We start from the raw sequence: 19,422 nt of genomic DNA on the forward strand, positions 1-19,422 counted from the left end.
CAAGCGATTCTCGTGCCTAAGCCTCTCAAGTAGCTGGGATTACCATGTGCCACCACACCCGACTAATTCTGGTATTTTTAGTACAGACAGACTCCTAGCCTCAAGTGATCCACCTGCCTCAGCCTCCCGAAGAGCTGGGATTACAGGCGTGAGCCACTTCACCTGGCTAACATCTTCTCTACAGGCAATTCCTTTTTTTTTTTTTTTTTTTTTTTTTTGCGACGGAGTCTTCCTCTGTCGCCCAGGCTGGAGTGCAGTGGCATGATCTCGGCTCACTGCAACCTCCACCTCCCAGGTTCAAGCAATTCTCCTGCCTCAGCCTCCCTAGTAGCTGGGACTACACGCGCCCACCACCAAGTCCAGCTAATTTTTGTATTTTTAGTCGAGACGGGGTTTCACCATATTGGGCAGGCTGGTCTCAAACTCCTGACCTTGTGATCTGCCTGCCTCAGACTCCCAAAGTGCTAGGATTACAGGTGTGAGCAACCGTGCCTGGATAATTTTTAAATTTTGTAGGCATGGAATCTTACTCTGTTGCCCTGGCTGGTCTCAAACTCCAGGCCACCCAAAGTACTGCGATTACAGGTGTGAGCCACCACTCTCAGCCTTTTCTTTTTCTTTTTTTACAAAATAAAATACACTAAGATTTGAAGAAATCTCACTCATCTTTAAAAAGATTCAATGGCAATGAATCACTTTTCTGCAAAGGCTGGAGTTAGGAGAACCCTTGGTTGATGGCTTTGTTAATTATTATTATTATTTTCTTTAAGATTCAGGTTCACATCTGTAATCCCAGCACATTTGGAGGCCAAGGTGGGCAGATCACCTGAGTTCAGGCATTCGAGACCAGCCTAGCCAACATGGCAAAACTCCATCCCTACTAAAAATACAAAAATTAGCCAGGTGTGGTGGCGCATGCCTGTAGTCCCAGCTACTCAGGAGGCTGAGGCAGGAGAATCACTTGAACCTGGGAGGGGAATGTTGAAGTGAACCAAGATTGTGCCACTGCACTCCAGCCTGGGTGACAGAGCAAGACTCTGTCTCAAAAAAACAAACAAACAAAAAAACAAAGTGCACTGTTTGGTCAAGAATTCAATTCATGATAATCAAGCAGCTCCTAACACAGCTCTCTAGTCACATTTTCAGATTTAGCTTCTGTGGGGGAAAAAAAAAGTCTGTATTTCACTGTAGCTCTGTGGGATAAGCCTTCCATACCTCTCTTGGGTTACTATATTTGAAGGATTCCTGAGATATGGAATGAAAGAACTAGCAAAAAGCTATAATGATCACTCACATTTGATTTTAGAGAAAAAAACAAATCCCTTGCTCTCCTCCCTCAGCTGGGATGGGGTTCTTCTCCACGATGCCTCTATGGTTTCTTTCCTTGCCTTGAGTGCAAAGGCGATGTGTATTTTTCAGAGGGTAAGATGGCAAACATGCCCATCTCAACACACATAACATTTTATTAAGTATATATACTATGCAGAACCCCCCAAAAAATATAAATGTGCTTTTTTTTTTCTAGATCCCTGAGGAATCGCCACACTGACTTCCACAATGCTTGAACTAGTTTACAGTCCCACCAACAGTGTAAAAGTGTTCCTATTTCTCCACATCCTCTACAGCACCTGTTGTTTCCTGACTTTTTAACGATCACACATACATTTTATTAAGTATATATACTATGCAGAACCCCCCAAAAAATTTAAATGTGCTTTTTAAAAAGGTTGGGCTGGTTTCAAATGTTCTCAGAACCAAAGCAACACACCCCTTTCAGAGCGCTGGAGAAAATGCTGTTGAACAAGCTCTCATGGCTCAACAGTGGAGATCTGAACAATGTATCCGACTATTAATTTGAGAAGAGAGGCTCCCTCTTAACCTGTATTTTTGGCTCACTCAAAAAGAGTGCTCCTGTCAGCCTTCAACTTCTCTACCTGGGTCTCTAGTCTGAGGACAGCATCCTTTTGGAAGACTTCAGCAATTTCTGTGGAGCCATGTTTAAATTGGGCGAGTGGAAAACTAACTCCCTTTAAGAAAAGTGGCATTGTTTTGCAGTCAGGTAATTCCAAGTGGGCTCACTGGTTACTTTCCATGGGAATAGTCTTTGAGGAAGAAAGGGCCTTTGTTGAGATTTGTTTTGTTTTGTTTTGAGAACAGTCAATTGGTTCTTTCTACTCTTCCTTCTAGGGCGCCAATCTTTCCAAGGATAACCACAAAGTGCAAGCAAAAATAATGAAAAAGGAAAGAAAGAAAGAAAATCTGTATGCAAACCCAGGTTGTCATTATCTGGCGTTGTTTTTGGCCATTCTTGTCTTCTGACTCCTACCTGGCACACAGATCACTCCTGCCCACTCCTGCCCATTACTCTCTATCTTGTACACGCCTTGCTGGTACATATGGAGGACCATGGAAGAAAAGCATTGCTGTAAATTTCCTCCTTCTCAAGGAATCCTGCTCCCTGAGTTTCTGCTTAAGTGACTTCTCACCTTCAAACTCACTGAGGTTATTCTTGTTTGGCTTCAGATAAGTGGCTGAGATTTTAATTGTTCTCAATTGGTCTGTTTATCAGGGTAACTGTTTCAGTTTTCTTCAAGACAAATGATTAGATCCTTCGGTCTTTATCAGTATATTAAGTATGTTCTTCAGGTGTGGACTTAACTTTGCCCTCCACTCCCGGCAACCGTTTCCTTTCATAACTTGGGTGTAGTTTAAACACACACACACACACACACACACACACACACACACTTGCTCAGAGTTATTTTGGAAAGTGTATTCTTTACCAGTGACACCAACCTCAAAAGAGTCAAGGATTCCTTAAAAAGGAGAAGATTTTATATATTAAGTCTGAATTGAGAAAGGGGGAAAGAAAGGAATAAAACAGAGAGTGATAGGAAAAATTAGGAGGTCTCAATGGATTGAAAAGGTAGCAACAAAGGACACTAAGTGTGCACAATGGCTGGGTTCTCTGTATTTTCTCATTTCATCCTTAAGACAACTTAGAGAGGTAAGAAACAGTTTTTTCTCTTTTAACAGATGAAGAAATTGAAGTGGAGAAAGATAAGAAGCTTGGGGAAAAGCAATGAATGGTAGAATATCTCAATAAGCCAAACTATTTTCAACTTTTTACTTATGAAGTAACTAAGGTTCAGAGATGTAAAGCAATTTGCTCAAGGTTAACCAGCAAATCAGTAGAAGAGCTGTGATTCAAGCCAGGTGTGTTGCTCCAAAGTAATTTCAAGGCAAAAGCTGAAAAGCAGGAACTGGAAGGTGAATGAATATATACTGTGAGATGATCTTTTCCTAGTTTAAATAAATCTCAGCCAGCAGCCATCCAAAGAATCTACTGGAGGAGAAGTGCAGGCTTTTATTGCTCAGGATAGGCTAAGCTATGCTGCAATAATAAATAGAGCCTGAAATTTCAGTGGCTTATAAAAAACAAAAGAAGAAGAAAGAAAGAAAAAACATTTGATTCTTATTCACACAAGTCCACTGCTGGTCAAGCAACTCTGCAGTGCAGCTTTCTTTGGTACTTCCAGTATTCAGACTTCTTTCATCCTGTGGTTCTATGATCCCAATAGAACAATTCTATGGTCACCCCAAAGAAGAAAAGAAAAAAAGAGGAGACACAAAGCTCCCAATGACTTTGGCTGTGAAATAACACGCATCATTGCCACTCACAGCCCATGGCCAGAACTAATCACTGGCACCAGTCTTCCTGCAAGGGAAGCCAGGAGACATAGGCAGCCCCTTGGGTATTTGGTGAGTGCTAAGTACAATTGTGCAACACTCCCCAACTTTCCTTGGCCTCATTTTTTTTTTTTTTTTGCGACAGATTCTCACTCTGTCACCCAGGCTGGAGTGCAGTGTCACGATCTCGTCTCACTGCAACCTCTGCCTCCCAGGTTCAAGCTATTCTCGTGCCTCAGCCTCCTAAATAGCTGGGACTACAGGTGTACATCACCATGCCTGGCTAATTTTTGTATTTTTAGTAGAGATGGGGTTCCACCACATTGGCCAGGCTGGTCTCGAACTCCTGGCCTCAAGTGATCTACCCACCTTAGCCTCCCAAAGTGCTGGGATTACAGGCATGAGCCACCATAGCCAGCCTCCTTGGCCTCGTTCTTGAGTTTTTAATATCTGTGTAAAAAATGAACACTATTGAACCTTAGTATAGGCTTTTTGGGAGTAGCAACAGGTTAAAGCAATTGCAGAATGCTTTCTTCAACAAAGTAGTAGCATCTGAAATTTGAGTCATGATGGGGATCTTTAGAAGCTCTAGGTATTCCTGAAAAATCTGGAGGTTACTGCTGCAGCCCTCATATGATGGTTTCAAAAAAAACTGCAGGAGATCCTCCCACCTCCACATTTAAGAAAAACTGAGAACACCCACCTTTTCGACTGGTTTATGATGGGTTATCTTCAGAACAAAAGAAATATTCTAATTTCAGCGGCTTTCAAACAAACTGAGTGTTTAACACATAGGCCTTTTGATTCCCACAGGAGGAACCATCACATAAGCTTATATTGTTAAGCGAAATATGCCCAGGGTAGAATCTCATTCATAAGCCATTGGACTTGAGCTTAGGCAGAGATGATCTGTGAGCTGGATCCAAGGTAACATAGGAATTCAGGTTCCTCAAGTGCAGCCTCAGCTGCATTCATTTCATATACCTGCATCATGCCAGGCTCTGATTAGGTAAAAGAGTATTAGTCAATGCGTTTTGTTTTTTGCAAGTGACAGAAACCCAACTCCCACTGGCTTCAAGCAAAATAGGGAATGTTTTGGCTCCTGTAACCAACCACTACCATATAGAGAAAGCCTGCTTGAGAATGAAGCCAGCCCAGAGGAAAGCAGGGCCAGGAGGAGAGGGCAGAGTTTTTAGGAGTTGACCAAAACCCTTGATCCAACTGTACCTGAAGGAAACATGCAGTTGGGTAAGCAATAAATTTAAGATTTTAAAAATGTGTTGTATAATATTTTGTTTGCTTAGGCTTATTAGATACTAGTTTCTATTGTATACAACTGAAAGAGCCCCAGCCAATAAATATGCTAAAGACACAGTGAAGTTGTCCTATAAAAAAATGTCACTGACCTTGGTTTCTCTGTCTTTCCCAAGTCAGTGTTCATACATACCTACGTATTAAACTCCTACTAAATAACAAGCCCTGTTCTAGGTGCTTAGGATATAGAAGTGAAGACACACAAAGACTCTGCCATTGTGGAGTTTATATTCCAGTAAGGGAAATGTAAAACAAATAAATAGATAAGATGCCTAGTCTTAGGTCAGATGGGGAAGTTTGGTGATTACTGCTTTAATTCCAGGGAAGTCTCAATTCAGGGGATACCAATTGGCCTCATAATCTGACCCTAGAGAATGGTCAGTCTCTGGGCAAATGTCATCCCAATCTCTCATCCCCATAACTGAGATAGTACATTTCCTTTTGCCTTTCAAGTCTGACAGCCATTCCTTTTCATTAGCCAAGAGAACAATGGACAAATTGGAAAGAACCCCAAGCTAGAAGTATATGAACATAGATCATTGTCCCAGCTCTGTTACTGATAAGCAGCCCTTCCCCTGTCCCTGTTATACGATTTAATGATAGAATGGGTTGGATGATACAACATTTGCTTTCAGTGACTCCAACAGCAATGTCAGAAATTCTATTGTAGACATCGACCACAATTCCTGGTTCATGGTACATGCATGATATATATTTACTAATTCGTTCTCAGCTGATTAGTTAACTGAGATGCATGGGAGATTAGAACCTACCACTTCTACAACAAGAACATGGTTATCAGAGAAGACAAATGTTACATATTTATTTTTAAATTATTTGACTCCTGGATTTATTGTGTATCTTTCTAAGGGCAAGTTTCATGAGACTAGGAATTTTGTCTGGTTCATCTTTGTGGCCCAGGGCCTACGTAGTGCTCACTAAAATTGATGAATGAGTGAATGAATACCATAAGAGTTTACAGAGTGAGCCAGGGAAAGCTTATGAAGATAGGGGCATTTGAGCAGAACCTAGGAAGATTCTTAGAATTTAAAAAGCGGGCTGGGTGCAGTGGCTCACGCCTGTAATCCCAACACTTTGGGAGGCCAAGACGGGTGGATCACCTGAGGCCAGGAGTTTGAGACCAGCCTGGCCAACATGATGAAACCCAGTCTCTACTAAAAACACAAAAATTAGCCAGGCTCAGTGGTGGGCAACAAGACTGAAACTCTGTCTCAAAAAAAAAAAAAAAAAAAAGCAAAACTTTTAATGTAGAACTTTGCTTTAGCACTGTCAATCTGAAAGCAGTATTACAATGGATTGTCAAAGCAAGAGATTAAAGTTGGGAAACAGTCCAAAAAATAGGAAAAATGAGATTTAGAAAGGCACGAACAGGAGGAATTGTCGTAATAACCCACCCCAGCATGTAATCCCTTTGAAAAATAGTAACTTTACAGTGGAATAATCTGGCAAACACTTCTCTAAGCAAGTGTTCAAAGCTGATATCCATCACCATTGATGTCAACTGGATATCATGTACCCCCTGATGTGATGAAAAGGGCACTTCACATCTGTAGTATTTTTTTTCCCAAAAACCCAAAACCCTGGTCTAATTATAAAAAAAAAAAACCAGCCAAACACAAATTGAAGGATACTTTACAAAATACTTAACTAGTACTCCTCAAAACTGTCAAAGAAAGCAAAGAAAGAAAACCGTCATGAAAGCAAGAAAGACTGAGAAACTGTTACAGATAAAAGGGAACTAATAAAACATGACACTAAACGCATGGTGGTATCTTAGATTGGATCCTGGAATAGTGAAAAGCGTATTAGCAAAAAACTGGTAAAATTGAAAAAATTAGCCAGGCGCGGTGGCTCACGCCTGTAATCCCAGCACTTTGGGAGGCTGAGGCGGGCGGATCACGAGGTCAGGAGATCGAGACCATCCTGGCTAACACGGTGAAACCCCGCCTCTACTAAAAAATACAAAAAATTAGCCAGGCATGGTGGTGAGCGCCTGTAGTCCCAGCTACTCGGGAGGCTGAGGCAGGAGAATGGCATGAATCCAGGAGGCAGAGCCTGCAGTGAGCCGAGATCATGCCACTGCACTCCAGCCTGGGTGACAAAGCAAAGACTCCGTCTCAAAAAAAAAAAAAAAAGAAAAAATTATCTGCAGCTTAATTAGTAGTGACATACAAATGCTGGTTTCTTAGTTGTCATAAACAATGTGATGATAAATTAGGAGTAATTGAAACCAGGTGACAGCTATATTATCTTTTCAACTTTCCCACAAATTTTAAATTATCCCTAAATTTTTAAAAGTAATGTTTTAAAATAACATGCATTTATTTAGCTTACAATTGTACAGGTGGATAATTTTGACTGGGCTCAGTTGAGTGGTACTTCTAGTCTTGGCTGGGCTACGGTCAGCTCAACAAGGCAGTTCTGCCTCTATAGACTGGCTGGCTTTTGCTGGAGCATCTTTGCTTTGATATGCATGATCTTTTGTTCCCCAAAAATCTAGCCTGGTTTGTTTCCACAGTGCCTGGGCAAATTTCCAAGAAAGAAGAAGTAGAAATGAACACAAGTGTACAAAGCTTCTTGAAGCCTAAGCTTGGAACTGGTACATCATCAACTCCATCTCATTTTTGTGTCCAAAGCAAGTCACAAGGCCAACCCAGATCCAGGGGAAGGAAACAGCTATCACCTTTTGACAGCACAGCCACACAGGCATGTTGTAGGGTGCATGAATTTCTGCCATATCTACAATCAGTCTTTCATGTCATATTATTTAGTTTCTTTCTCCTTGAACCTTAGAGCAATTCTGAATGGTCAAGAGCAGTTCAGTTAAACTGCTTCTTGTCATTTATTTGCAGCCACTGGCAGGGTAGAAGCTTGGGGGTGCAGAGGTCTAGCATCAGTGATTCTCTTTTTTTTTTCATCAGTGATTTTCATTAGGAATCTGTTATCTATGAAACAATGACTTGCCATAGTTCTGAAACCCAGCTCCTCCATTTATTAGCTCTGTAATCTTTGCCAAGTTTTACCTATTTGCACCTCAATTTCCTCTTTCATAAAATGGGGATAAGAGTAACAACGTTACGGTGTTATCAGGATGAAACGTATATAAGGCCATACCTGGCAGCCCCCTCCCCTTGCCCAGCCTAGATTTGCCTGTAGGAAAAGAAAAACACTGTGGTGCAACTCTTGCCCGAGAAGTTTCTAGCTCAGTGAGACATCACAGCTCTGCTGGAAAGGTCAACTCAGAGCAGCTTCCAAGCCCACCTGGCCTCCTGAAGGACTAGACCACCCTCTGAAGAGCCTGAATTGGATAACAGTTAACTAGGCACCAGCCTTCAAGCTTAACATCTTGTTTCCTTTCTTAAGACACTCAGGAAGACATTACCATTTTAGCCACATGGAGAACTAGCCCTGGAGAACTTAAGATCACAAAGCTGTGGAGTAAGAGAACAGGGATTAGAATCAAGCTGTTGGACCCCCAAGCCCAAGCTGGTAACTACTGTGTATTCCCCCACTCTTTGCTATATTATCCTCTGCCACTCAGTGCCCACTTAATAATAGGCTCAATTCCAAAACACTGCATAGTTCTTGATGGGGACTTTGGTGCTCCAGGGACAAACTCTGAGCAGCATTTGGCCACTATGTGCTAAATTAAAAACTCCAAATACCCTTCACCTTCCCCAGCGGAACTATTTCCAGCATTGTTATTCAAGCTCCCCTCTCCTAAAACTACAGTTATCTAGAAGCAGAACATTAGGGAGCAAGAGAATGAGGCTTTGAAATTACCAACATTACTCAAACCCAAAGCTCAGATGGAAGCATTCACAGCTTCCCTTCCTCTCCTGGTGACAACCAATGTCTCCAATTCACCACTGAGGAACTGGGAGAAGTGTGAAGATGCAAAATTCCACACTTTCAGAGCTGGAAGGGAGTTTAACGCAGCTAGTCCCAATGCACAGATGCAAAAATGAAGCCTGGAGAGAAAGGGATTTGTCCACAGAGCTAACCAGAAATGTGAGAAGTCGAAAGGGTTTTTCTGTCCAGTATTGGATTTGATCCTGACAAGAACATTGTGGAGCAGCAGAGCACATACATTTACTTTAGAGAAGACAGGCTGAGTTAGCCAATGCAGGGCATCCAGAGTGTGTGGAGCAACACTGAGACTAGAACCACCTTCCTACTCCTAGAGCATCACACAAGACTTGTCTAGGCTGATTCCGATTCTGTATTTTTTTTTTTTAAATGAAGTCTGCTCTGTCACCCAGGCTGGAGTCCAGTGGCACAATCTCGGCTTACTGCATCCTCCACCTCCCAGGTTCAAGCAATTCTCCTGCCTCAGCCTCCCAAGTAGCTGAGACTACAGGTGCCCACCACCATACCCAGCTAATTTTTGTATTTTTTTCAGTAGAGATGAGATTTCACCATGTTGGCCAGACTGGTTTCAAACTCCTGACCTCAGGCAATCCACCCGACTTAGCCTGCCAATGTGCTGAGATTACAGGCATGAGCCACCGCACCAGGACTGATTCTAATTCTTAACTCTGTGTCTTCAGGTAAATCATGACTTCTCTAACCTCAGTTTTCTCATCTATAAAATTAGAATCAGGATGATTCTGAGTGCTGAGTGATTAAAATGAAATAATGATGCATCAAGCTCTAGGTTTAGAATTAGCATGTGACACACGCTGCAAAATTGGTAGCTGTTTACATGATGATTTTTGTACAAAATCTGATTTTTTTTTTTTTTTTTTTTTGAGACAGGATCTCTTTCTGTCACCCAGGCTGGAGTGCAGGAGAATGATCTTGGCTCACTGCAACCTCCACCTCCCAGATTCAAGCAATTCTCATGCCTCAGCCTCCCAAGTAGCTGGGACTACAGGCATGCACCACCACACTTGGTTAATTTTTGCATTTTTAGTAGAGACGGGGTTTTCTATGTTGGCCAGGCTGGTCTTGAACTCCTGGCCTCAAGCAATTAACCCACCTTAGCCTCCCAAGGTGCTGGGATTACAGGCGTGAGCCACCACACCCAGCCAAATCCAATATTTTTAAAAAATATTACTTAATAGGATCAGGATCATGCAACACCACACCTGGCTAATTCTTGCATTTTTAGTAGAGACAGGGCTTTTCTATGTTGGCTAGGCTGGTCTTGACTCCTGGCCTCAAGCAATTAACCCACCTTAGCCTCCCAAGGTGCTGGGATTACAGGCGTGAGCCACTACACCCAGCCAAATCCAATATTTTTAAACAATATTACTTAATAGGATCAGGATCATGCAACACCACACCTGGCTAATTTTTGCATTTTTAGTAGAGATGGGGCTTTTCTATGTTGGCCAGGCTGGTCTTGAACTCCTGGCCTCAAGCAGTTAACCCACCTTAGCCTCCCAAGGTGCTGGGATTACAGGCGTGAGCCACCACACCCAGCCAAATCCAATATTTTTTAAAAATATTACTTAATAGGATCAGGATCATGCAACACCACACCTGGCTAATTTTTGCATTTTTAGTAGAGACGGGGCTTTTCTATGTTGGCCAGGCTGGTCTTGAACTCCTGGCCTCAAGCAATTAACCCACCTTAGCCTCCCAAGGTGCTGGGACTACAGGCATGAGCCACCACACCCAGCCAAATCCAATATTTTTTAAAAGCATTACTTAATAGGATCAGGCATGGTGGCTCACGCCTGTAATTCCAGCACTTTGAGAAGCCAAGGGAGGAGGGTCCCTTGGGCCCAGGAGTTTGAGGCCAGCCTGGGCCATATGGTGAGACCCCATCTCTTAACAGAAAAAAATAGCCAGGTGTGGTAGCACAAGTCTGTAATCCCAGATACCAGGGAGGCTGAGATAGATGGGAGGATCACTTGAGTCTGGGAGGTCGAGGCTGCAGTGAGCTGTGATCAGCCACTGCCTTCCAATATAGTGAGATGGAGTCTCATTCTGACCCCCCAGACTGGAGTGCAGTGGCACAATCTCAGCTCACTGCATCCTCGACCTCCCCGGACTCAGGCGATCCTCCCAAACCTCAGCCTCCTGATTAGCTGGGACTACAGGCATGTGCCATCATGCCTGGCTAATTTTTGTATTTTTCTGTAGAGACAGGGTTTTGCCATGTTGGCCAAGCTGGTCTCGAACTCCTGGACTCGGAATATGCCTGCCTCGGCCTCCCAAAGTGCTGGGATTAAAAGCGTGAGCTACTGCGCCTGGCCATTTTTTTTTTAATCACAGGAAAAGTGATTCAAAGTGTCACTTCAGAGACACAAAATTTTGCTTGAGCTCTGATGTAATATTTAGATGATTTATTCACAGAAGGTGATCTGCTAATTCAGGGACCTTGTTTTATGGCCCAAATTCTTTCCAGTTCATTCAACTCTGCTTTCTCAGAGACAGGGTAAATGTAGCTTTCTGACAGAGGTCCTCATTTTGACTTTAAGTAACAAAGAAGTGTTAGTGTTTTGGTTGTTTCCTTTTGTTCATCTTAGACAGCTAAATGGCACATAGGCCGCCTTGGCTCATACCTGTAATCCCAGCATTTTGGCAGGCTGAGGCGGGCAGATTGCTTGAGTCCAGGAGTTCGAGATTAGCCGGGGCAATATAGTGAGACCCTGTCTCTTCACATCCCTGTGGTCTCAGCTACTCAGAAGGCTGAGGTAGGAGGATTGCTTGAGCCTGGCAAGTTCAAGACTGCAGTGAGTCGTGATCACACCACTGCACTCCAACCTGGGTGAGAGTGAGAGATCCTGTCTCAAAAGAAATAAAAATGAAAGACACATAATTCACAATCCATGTCAAGAAGACCTTGCTTACTCTGTTTTCTCAGTGGACTTTGTGGCCATTCTCTTTCTCCTGAGCTATCTGTATCATAGGTAAGTTATACAGTCCTATCCCTCCAAACTTACCTTTAAACACATTTCATGATAAGAGGGTTTTGCACCTAAAACCTTTACCCTCAGAAGTTTATCTTATCCATTAGTGGGTCATCCAAGACATTTCCACCAACCCAATAATGCACAAGTAAAGCTAAGTGAACATTTGTTGAAAAAAAATTACTAAATATTAAGTTTACATTGATTGAACACATAATATGCGCCAAGTACTATAAGCGCATTATATGCATTATCTTAATTATTCCTCCCAAGAATTCCATGAGGTATTTATTATCCCCATTTTAAAGATAAGAAGATGAAGGCTGAGAGAGTTTGAGTAGTACAGATTTATGGAGTAGGGACAACAGCATTGGAACTTGATGTCCTCTCTTCTCTAACCACGACACTGCCTAGTTCAGAAATTACCAATCTGAGGAAGAACAAGTGAATGGACAGTTAACAGGAATGTCCTATTGATTTCTTCAGGCTCTTGCTCTCAAATGGATAAATGAGGGTCTCCTGACCTTCCCTGCCATCCATCTCTTCCGCTTACTTCAACTGCTTGATTTAATTGATATCTTTCAGGAAGCCAAGGTTGGCTAATATCAACTTCAATAAAAATTTAGCTTTAGAGATGAACCAAAATGAACCACATTTTCCCAGTGATAACCCACTTAAGCTTGGCTCATGCTCTCCAGTTTCAAAATCTCCATCCTGTCCTCTTCACACTGCCTGAATTTGAATCCCTGTTCCACCATTTACTTTTTTTTTTTTCTTTTTGAGATAGTCTCACTCTGATGCCCAGGCTGGAGTACAGTGGCATGATCTTGGTTCATTGCAACCTCCGCCTCCTGGGCTCAAGCAGTTCTCGTGCCTCAGCCTCCTGAGTACCTGGAACTAAAGGCATGCACCACCACACCCAGCTAATTTTTGTGTTTTTAGTAGAGACTGGCTTTTGACACATTACCCAGGCTGGTCTTGAACTCCTGGCCTCAAGTGATCTGCCCACCTTGGTACCATTTATTCTTGAATCCCAGGCAAGCTAACTTTCCCACACTGCAGTTACCTCTTTTGTAAAATGTAAATAAAATGGGCACTGATCTGATTGGGTTGCTGTGGGGACTAAATGATGAATACATGTAAGTGCTTATTGGAGAGTCAAAGGCTGAAAATCTCTCCATCCTTTCAGTATGTCTCTGGGACTGCATTAATGATCTCGCCTGGAGAGGCAGAAGTTGCAGTGAGCCGAGATCGTGCCACTGCACTCCACCCTGGGCAACAAGAGTGAAACTTCATCTTAAAATAATAACAACAATAATCTCACCCAGAGACAATGGCCAATATCTCAAGGACCTTGATGAGTGAGAGAGTGGACCAAATCACCCTTCTGTTTTCCCCTGTCCATCCCCACCCCAGGTTTCATGTTGAGATTTTACAGAGAAAAAAACATAGTCCACTTGTAAAGTAAACCAAATAAAGGCTGGGCGTGCTGGCTCATGCCTATAATCCCAGCACTTTGGGAGGTCGAGATGGGTGGATCGCTTGAGTCCAGGAGTTCGAGACCAGCCTTGCCAACATGGTGAAACCTCATCTCTACAAAAAACTGCAAAAATTAGCCAGGTGTGGTGGTGTGCACCTGTAGTTCCAGCTACTCAGGAGGCTGAAGTGGGAGGATCACCTGAGCCCAGGAGGTTGAGGCTGCATTGAGCCACGATCATGCCACTGCACTTCAGCCAGGTGACAGAGGTGAGGGAGGTCTTGTCTCAAGAAAAAAAAATAATAATAAAATAAATCCAATAAAATGTCTGAACACTCCTAACCTCTCAGTGTTCTCCAAGGCTCCTTTCATTGCAACTGTCAGCATCTTCAGTTCTGTGTCTTCTGCACCGGGAGCCATCTCCACAGCTCTTCCCATCCACCCACAGCACTTTTTATTACACTGCCAGGTGTAGCCATCATTTACAGGGGAGCAGCCCTCTATTCTGATAAGGCATAAAAAATGAGCTGCGGACTGATAGTTCAGCCATGTGTCCTTCTGCCTTATCTGCAAATCCCATTATCAGCAATTTTCTCGAGCCTGTTCAGGTCACTTCATTCTCTTATCCTCACCTACAAATGCTCCTATTCAGTCTTTCTTGGGCTCCTTTAGGAAAATGCACTAATAATGTACTATCTATTTTTTTAATTGGAGTATCAATTAAGATGTGTTTCTGTCATTTGTGCAATTATTAGATGTGCTTCCACTGTAAATCAAAGAAATGCAGACTACAGCAAAGCTGTTTTTAAAATGATAATAAACAGTACTGACATGAGTCTCGTTAGTATAGCACTCTCATATATTCCTGAGGCAGTGCAAATTACAACATCTCCTTTTTTCCTCAAGCTTTAATAATATGAATCAAGGACTTTACAAATGCCTCTGATTCAATAATTCTGGATTCTATACTAAGAAAAGTATCCTAAAAATTAAGAACAGATTTATTCCCAAAGATGTTCATATCAGTGTTATTTACCATAGCAAATCAATGACACACTTCAAATTTTAAAAAGGAAATGATTAAATGAGGTATTTTATAATCACCTAATAGACTATTTTGCAGCCATTTAACATTTGCTTTCAATTATGCTGACAATTTTTGTAACACAATGTGAAATGGGAAAAAAGGCAGATACAAAGGAACATTTATAGCATGATTACAAATTTATAAAACAAAAACTTTCATTTAAAAGAAAGATAAGAAAATATAAGGGCACAAAAATAAATGAATGTTATTATGGTAAATCCACAGGGCTGTGAGAAAGAATAAGGGTCCCAATTTAGACAGGAAGGTCAGGAAAGCCTCTCTGAAAATGTAGAAGATAAACAAAAATTAGTCAAGGAAAAAATTAAACAAGGAAATAGCCAGGAAAGGCCAGGTGTGGTGGTTGACGCCTGTAATCCCAGCACTCAGATGGGCAGATCACCTGAGGCCAGGAGTTTGAGACCAGCCTGGCCAACATGGTGAAACCCCATCTCTACTAAAAATACAAAAATAGCTGGGTGTGGTGGTGCATGCCTGTAGTCCCAGCTACTCAGGAGGCTAAGGCAGGAGAATCGCTTGAAACTTGGGAGGTGGAGGCTGCAGTGAGCCAAGATTGTGTCACTGCACTCCAGCCTGGGTGACAAATTGAGACTCCATCTCAAATAATAATAATAATAAAATTAAAGCAGAAATAGCCAGAACAAAAATTTAAATGGAAAATTTAAATTAAATTTTTAAATTAACCAAGGAAATAATTAATCAAGGAAAAAAATAGCATGTACAAAGTTTCTGAGTCAGGAAAAACAGGATAAATAGGAATTACTGAGGCACTGACTATTAAGTGCTAACTATACATTGACAGTTGAGTCGGAACTAAAATGTCCTTGCATTGAATAGTATTCATTTTATTTGTTGACAAGAAAGCTTGCAACTAAAAGTCTGAGCCTGGCATGTGATCGGAAAAGGTAGTAACAATAGTACTTATCCCCAAGGCTGTCATGGAGTAAAGCATTGCTAGACCTAAGCACTTACAACAGGCCTGGCAAATGACCAATAAGCACATGGAAAGTTGCTCCATGTTGGCAGGACATGGTGGCTCATGCCTGTAATCCCATCACTTTGGGAGGCTGAGGCAGGGCAGATTGCTTGAGCCCAGGAGTTCAAACCAGCTTGGGCAAGATGGTGAAACACTCTCTATGCAAAAATGCAACAATTAGCCATGCATGGTGGCATATGGCTCTAGTCCCAGCTGTCCCAGCTACTCAGGAGGCTGGGATAGGAGTATCAATTGAGCTCTCAAGTTCAAGGCTGCAGTGAGCCGTGACTGTGCCACTGCACTCCAACCTGGGTGAACAGAAAAGACTCTGCTTCAAAAGAAACAAAAAAAACAAAAAAGAAAGGCAAGTCAAAAAGCACAGTGAGATACCACTTCACACCCACTGACATGACTATAATGAAAAATAGAGAAAGAAAGATAACAACAAGTATTGACAAAGATGTGGAGAAATTGAAACTTCATATACCGCTGGCATGAATATAAAATGGTGCTGGATGGGCACGGTGGCTCACGCCTCTAATCCCAGCACTTTGGGAGGCCAAGGATCACCTGAGGTCAGGAGTTCAAGACCAGCCTGGCCATAGTGAAACCCTGTCTCTACTAAAAATACAAAAAATTAGCTAGGCGTGGCTGGGCGTGGTGGCTCACACCTGTAATCCCAGCACTTTGGGAGGCCAAGGTGGGTGGATCATGAGATCAGGAGTTCAAGACCAGCCTGGCAAAGATGGTGAAACCCTGTCTCTATTAAAAAATACAAAAATTAGCCTGGTGCGGTAGTGGGCACCTGTAATCCCAGCTACTTAGGAGGCTGAGGCAGGAGAATCGCTTGAACTTGGGAGGCAGAGGTTGCAGTGAGCCGAGATCATGCCACTGCATTCTAGCCTGGGCAACAGAACAAGACTCTTTCTCAAAAAAAAAAAAAAAAAAATTAGCTAGGTGTGGTGGCAGGCACCTGTAATCACAGCTACTCGGGAGGCTGAGGCAGGAAAATCACCTGAACCCAGGAGGCAGAGGTTGCAGTGAGCCGAAATTGTGCCATTGCACTCCAGCCTGGGCAACAAGAGGAAAATTCCATCTCAAAAAAAATAAAAATAAATAAATAAATAAAATGGTGCAACCACTTTGAAAAACAGTTCAACATTTCCTCATATGGTCAGAATAGAATTACTATATGAAGGCTGGGTGTGGTGGTTCATGCCTGTAATCCCAGCACTTTGGGAGGCCGAGGTGGGTGGATTGCTTGAGCTCAGGATTCCAAGACCAGCCTGGGCAACATGGTGAAACCCTGCCTCTACCAAAAATACCAAAAATGCCAAAAATCAGTTGGACGTGGTGGCATGCACCTGTGGTCCCAGCTACACGGGAGGCTGAGGTGGGAGGACTGCTTGAGCCCAGGAGGCAAAGGTTGCAGTGAGCGGAGATTGTGCCACTGCACTCCAGCCTGGGCAACAGAGGGAGACCCCATCTCAAAAAAAAAAAAGCAAAACTATATGATCCAGCATTTCCATCCATCAATAGATAGATAGACCCAAGATAAAAGAACACATATATTCACACAAACATTTGTACAGAAATGGTCATAGCAGTATTATTCGCAATCCCCAAAAAGTAGAAACAACCCAAATGCCCATCAATGGATGAGTGGATAAATAAAATGTGATATATCCATACAATGAAATATTATTTATCAATAAAAGGAAGTGAAGTACTGATAATACTATACCACGGATGAACTTTGAAGTGATTATGCCACATTAAAGCAGCCAGGACAAATGACCACACATTGTATGATTCCATTAATATGAAATGGCTAAAATAAGCAAACTCATAAAGACAGAAAGTAAGTTGATGTTTGCCAAGGGCTGAATATGTTGTGGGAAATGGGGAGTAACTGCTAATAAGTACAGGGTTTCTTTGGAGGGTGACGAAAATGTTGTAAAATTGATTGTGGCCAGGCACTACAGCTCACACCTACAATCCCAGCTACTCTGGAGGCTGAGGTGCGAGGATGGCTTGAGCCCAGGAGTTGAAGACTAGCCTAGGCAACATAGTGAGACCCTGTCTCTAAAAGGTTTTCTAAAATTAGCCAGGTGCATATGCCTGCAGTTCCAGATTCTCAGAAGCCAGAAGTGGGGAGGATCTCTGGAGTTCAGGAGTTTGGGACCACGGTAAGCTATGATTGTGTTACTGCACACCAGTTTGGGTGACAGAGCGAGACCCCTTCTCTCAAAACAAATAAATAAGATTGTGGTGATAGCTGTACAACCCTGTGAAAAACTAAAAATTGTTGAACCATGCACTTTAAGTGCATGAATTTTATGGCATGTGAACTTTATCTCAATAAGGCTGTCATTACCAAGCTAAAAAGGGAGGCAGGTGCATGAGCACATATGTGTCTAATATTAGCTAAAATTGTATCACCATTATTAAACAAACTTTTAAAAAATACCTTCTTTCTGAGAATGCAATTCTTCCTTATAATCAGAACCATGAATATACCAGGAAACTTTTTAAATCAGGGAACAAATGCCTACGAAGGACAGGCACAAGCCAGAAAGGGACTATGGATGAATTAAGTGGGCTGAGCATATGGGAGCGGTGGAGACTGGGGCAAACTGAACAGCTCCTGGCCCTTTTAAAAGAAATCGGCTGCTCCTCAACTTCCATCCACTTCTGAATGCAGTTCCAGAATTACCAAATCTGCCTGTTTAAGGAAAGGCACAAATTCAGATTGTTAATGTGAAATCTATTGACTTGTAAGTGTTGGCACCTATTTTTAAATGTTATAAATGCTGAGAGGGTCAAAACCTGTCATCCAAGCCAACCTACCAGTAAGCAAGACTTGGTCCTCAAGCAAGTTTGCTGCCTCTGCTTTGAGTACTTTAGCATGACTTTCAAAACCTCCCACCTCCCCCTCGCCCTGCCTAAACCCACTTTACCCCTCACCACCACTGCAAGAAGTTATCCAAGCTATGAAGAGAGACAGAAGAATTCATACATAAATAAAGAGTCCCAAAACATTCTCAAAGATGCCAAAGTCAGGCTAGGGTGGCATGGAGAGGGAGTGGGGCATATAAAGTTTTTGATTCCTAATCTAATTAGAGAGCCCTATAACAGATTCTTTGTTCAAAGACCAAATTTAATTTACAATTTTATATCTCCAATGAAGTCAGCTTTTATTAATTTCCAGCACAGTATTTGGATATACTGGCCAGAACTTCAATGAGTTCCTATTTAGTGTTTAATCTTCTAATGCATTCCAATTAATTATTTCAGTTTTATGGCAAACTGTCTTCAGCCAACATCCAAGCTGGACACCCCATGCCTCTCCACTCACCCAAAAAACCAGCTCGGGAGGTGTCAATATAATGACTTAAGTTGCTGAATGGTAAAGGACAGGATTGGAAGGAAATTGCGCCTGCAATTATGCACTAATGCTTCACCAGAGAAGCAGATGGCATTCCTTGCATAAATTATTATTTATCCTTGGAATTCCCCTCTGCCTATTACCAAATCAACCCTTGAAAACAAGTCTTTGTTGGGTCTGTGAAGTCCCCTGGCCAGTTTCCAATGTCTGCTCCCTCCCTCACATCCCACCCTCCAGAGCTGCAGCGAGGGTAAGAATTCCAACATGGCCCACAGGCAAGGGTTTCCGAAAGCATCGACGTTCTAAATACGTTTGGACGGAGGTGCACAGAAAGGAGTCCGCTTTATTTTGCAGACTGGGAATCCAGATGCAATGACCACAAGCAGAAAGCGTGGAGCAGAACCTCCCAGCCTCAGCTGTATCCCCAGTGATAAGGCTTGCCACGTGTGGACGTCACCAGGTTGCCCACCACAGCACGGGGCTTAGGCTGTACCGTGCATTCTCTCATGGAATCCTTGAACAAGGATTGAGGTGGGCAATGATGTTCCACTTTGAGGAAATGAAATGAAGAAACCAGAGACTCTGAGA

At 42.5% G+C, this 19,422-nt stretch overlaps 1 long non-coding RNA gene across 1 annotated transcript in view; it reads right to left on the bottom strand.

Moving 5' to 3' along the window:
* Positions 1 to 19,422, bottom strand: part of LOC130541778 (uncharacterized) — a 34,132-nt gene that overhangs the window by 4,537 nt on the left and 10,173 nt on the right. Inside the window, exon 2 of the long non-coding RNA XR_008955896.1 lies at positions 11,541 to 11,762. This is a non-coding gene — a long non-coding RNA (uncharacterized LOC130541778). The remainder of the gene's footprint in view (positions 1 to 11,540; positions 11,763 to 19,422) is intronic.

This window comes from Pan paniscus, chromosome 7 (genome assembly GCF_029289425.2).
Source record: "Pan paniscus chromosome 7, NHGRI_mPanPan1-v2.0_pri, whole genome shotgun sequence".
Taxonomy (NCBI): Eukaryota; Metazoa; Chordata; class Mammalia; order Primates; family Hominidae; genus Pan; species Pan paniscus.